The following is a 4,299-nucleotide window of genomic DNA, read 5'->3' as shown; positions in this document are numbered from 1 at the left end:
TCATTTGCTTACTTCATATTTTGTCAAGAAACTTATTTTATTCTGCAGTGTCTTCTTCTTTGTCCGCCTCTGTAGTGTAATGGTCAGCATGCTCGGCTACCGTTCTGGAGGTCACGGGTTCGATTCCCAGGTGGGTTTAATAAATATAAGTTATTTTTTCACTCTGATATTTATTCAATATATTATATATATATATATATATATATATATATATATACAGTATCTACTCAATGAATTAGGGCCACCCATTATTTTTTTGAATACTCTGAAATCTTTTGGATTATTATATTTATTTTACATAAATACTTTAAGTTTTCTATTGACATCTAATGTCATGTGTATTACCTTCAATAATATGTAAAATATACCTGGATTTTTTAAGCCTTTACAAAATTTCAAACCCTTTTTCTGAGAAAGGTCCCTAATTAGCACAGGTAGACTGAGAGTTGAAAGTTCAAAAAATAGTCCTATCTCATTTATTAGTGAAGTTTCTTGAGTTCTGGTTGTTGTTTTGTTCAGAGAGGTTATATAGTTATCGTGTCTTGTGAAAAAAACTTAATTTTTAATTTTAGTTCATAAAGTATAAATTTTTTTTGCAAACACAAGTGTTTTTTTTGAAAAGGCAAAATGGGAAAAAGTAAAGACATTTCTGAGGAAAAAAAGTCTAGTGTTATAGTGATACTGAAATTAGGAATACTATCTAATAGAGAAATTTCAAAACAAGAAAACGTTTCTCGTCAAACAGTGGACAGAATTTCAAAATCAATAAAAAATCAGTCACCCGCCACCAGCAATCGGCGAAAGAACTGTCGTAGGATTAGAAAAACAACACCGAGGACTGATCGAAAAATCGTTCAAAGTGCCTTAGAAAACCGTAGTGCATCAGCAAAAACATTAAAAATAAAATCGGAAGAAGAGGGTTTAAATATATCGGTATCAACACTGAGGCGACGTCTTTGCGAAGTAAATCTGAAATGCAGGCGCCCTGTAAAAGTACCAAAATTGACACCACGAATGAAAGCGGATCGATTAAAATGGGCCAGGCTACATCGAAATTACTCGGTGGATGATTGGAAAAAGGTATTTATTTAAATTTAATTTTCAACATATCATTTTAGTAAATAAACTTATATATTTGAATTAAACTTAAATTTTCATTATTTTTCAGGTCATCTTTAGTGATGAGTGCCGGTTAGAAGCCGTGACAGAGAGCCGTCGATTCGTCAGGAGAACACCAATGGAACGTTACAATGAGGCATGTGTGGTAAAAGTTATCAAACACCCCCCTGCAACAATGATATGGTCATGTATTATTAACAATTTACCTGGGCCGTTGTTTTTCGTGGAAGGAACAATGAACCAAAATTCCCATAAGCAGGTCCTCGAACGAATTTTATTGCCCTTCTACCATACACTCGACCCAACAGAAGGTCCATACACCTTCATGCAGGATGGGGCACCTTGCCACCGGGCTAAATCAATAATAAAATTTTTGTCTAACAAAAATCTGCCTTTGCTCCCCTGACCTGGAAATTCTCCGGACCTTAATCCTATGGAAAACGTATGGAGCATGTTAAAAAATAAGGTATACTCATTTCCAAATCCGACAGAAGACTGTCTAAAAAAAAATATTCAAAAAATTTGGTCAGAAGACGAAGAAATAAAAAACATGATAAAACAGTGCATTTTAAGTATGCCAAAAAGAATTGAGGCAGTTATTTCTGCCAAAGGTGGAAATACTAAATACTAACTATATTTATATGAAAATATATGCATTATTTAAGCGTAATAAAGTGTTCATGTGTAAATAAAATTCAATGTTGTTTAATTCAAGGTTTTCTCTGAGTTATTCCTGATTGAATTGAGAAATTGCGCGAAATTCTGGGTGGCCCTAATTCATTGAGTAGATACTGTATATATATATATATATATATATAATGGTGCATAGGGCGCTGCTTCATATAAACGCAGTGTTATCTCGATCGTTTACACATGAAGGAAAGGTGTCAGCCCTCCACTTCAGGTACCAGTCCAGGGTAATATTGAATAAATGTTAGAGTGAAAAAATCATTTATATTTATTAAACCCCCCTGGGAATCGAACCCGGGACCTCCAGAACATGCGGACCATTACGCTACGGAGGTGGACAAAATTAAATAAAAAATAAAAATAAAAAGATAGTCAGTTTAGTTTGGTTTAAAATACAATAGAGGTTGAGAAGTGATTACTAAACTTTTAATACGTTTGTGGGATAACAGTATGTTACTAAATAAATAGTTAGTATTTGTTCACAAGAGTACAAATAGTCTTAAATGCTACATATTTTTCCATATACAGGGTGGCGCAAAATGCATCACCCCATCGGAAGATGTCGTAATTTTTGCAAACGGCATCGTACGTCAATCACATTTGACACTCGCCAACTAGACAGCTGCAGTATGCAAACGGCTTGATAAAACGGGCACAAATGTGCATCGAAACTGGCGGCAGCCACTTGACGGATATCATATTTTCCGCTCGACAGAAAAAATTTTAAAGGTCCGAGTGAAATTTTCCATCACTCGATATATATATTTTTTTTACTTAGTACAAAAGTAATTAAAAAACAAAATCGGATGATTAATAATTGCGCCACCCTTAATCTGTTTGTATACTGCAGCTGTCTAGTTATCAAATGTCTAATATGACTGACGTGCAACGCCATTTGCAAAAATTATAACATTTTCCGATAGGGTGATTAGTTTTGCACCATGCATATTTATATATACATATATATATATATATATATATATATATATATATATATATATATATATATATATATATATATATATATATATATATATATATATATATATATATATATATATATATATATATATATATATATATATATATATATATATATATATATATATATATATATATATATATATATATATATATATATATATATATATATATATATATATATATATATATATATATATATATATATATATATATATATATACATGTATATATATATATATATATATATATATATATATACATGTATATATATATATATATATATATATATATATATACATGTATATATATATATATATATATATATATATATATATATATATATATATATATATACACGTATATATATATATATATACACGTATATATATATATATATATATATATATATATATATATATATATATATATATATATATATATATATATATATATATATATATATATATATGTGTGTGTGTGTGTATACAAAACACATCTTATTAAATGCTACTATCATATCCGTCTTGAATCAGACTAAATTCAATACAAGCAACCATTTAAAAGATCAATTGTTCTTGTCTTGTTATTCTAAAGTAACAGACTCATCTCGTACCATCAACACAGGAGTTCTATATATACCATTCGGGCACAGGTGCGGCTGTGGCTAGTAGCACACGTGATAAGACGCATCTCACACCAATTGGACACGAATGTGGCTAAGACTAGCAGCACCTGTGCTAGAATATTTCTCACACAATTAAGACACAGATGTGGTTGAGGCTAGCAGCACCCATGCTAGAACATGTCTCGAACCATTTAGACACCGATGAGGCTGTAGCTAGTAGCACCTGTGTCTAGACGCGTCTCACACCAATAAGACACTGACGTGGTTATAACTGGCAGCAGCCACAACGGGACACGTTTCACACCATAAGGACACATGCGGCTGTAGCTAGTAGCACTTGTGTCTAGACACACTTCTCATTAAGACACAGATACGGCAGTAACTAGTAGCACCCGTATCTAGACACGCGTCTCACACCATTTAGACACAGATGTGGCTGGGAAGCTGTATCTCACACAGGCCACAGATGCGGCTGTGGCTATTAGCACCCGTGTCTAGACGCGTCTCACACCATAATGACACAGATGTGGCTGGCAGCACTTGTGTCTAGAAGCATATCACTCAATTAGGACACAGATTCAGCTGTAATTAATTAGGAGCAACCGTGTCCAGACGCGTCTCACACTATAATGACACAGATATGGCTAGCAGTACCCATGTCTAGACACACCATTAAGACACAGATATGGCTGCAGCTAGTAGCACCCGTGTCTACACACGTCTCACACCATAATGACACAGATGTGGCTAGCAGCACCCGTGTCTAGACACTCCATTAGGACACATCCGGCTGTAGCTAGTAGCATCCATGTCTAGACGCGTCTCACACCATAATGACACAGATGTGGCTAGCAGCACCCGTGTCTAGACACTCCATTAGG

The 4,299-nt window shown here is 33.4% G+C and overlaps 1 long non-coding RNA gene across 1 annotated transcript; it reads left to right on the top strand.

The window, feature by feature from the left end:
- Positions 1–203: 203 nt before the first annotated feature.
- On the top strand, positions 204–1,355 carry LOC148304353 (uncharacterized). The gene is made up of 2 exons (XR_015838356.1): positions 204–1,080; positions 1,169–1,355. It is a non-coding gene; the product is annotated as an uncharacterized LOC148304353 (long non-coding RNA).
- Positions 1,356–4,299: the final 2,944 nt, after the last annotated feature.

This window comes from Brachycentrus maculatus, unplaced genomic scaffold (genome assembly GCF_059751285.1).
Source record: "Brachycentrus maculatus isolate JH-2025_06_01 unplaced genomic scaffold, ASM5975128v1 h1tg000324l, whole genome shotgun sequence".
In the NCBI taxonomy this organism is placed as follows: Eukaryota; Metazoa; Arthropoda; class Insecta; order Trichoptera; family Brachycentridae; genus Brachycentrus; species Brachycentrus maculatus.
Note: the sequence above shows the minus strand (reverse complement) of the source record. Positions and strands in the feature narration are given on the sequence as shown.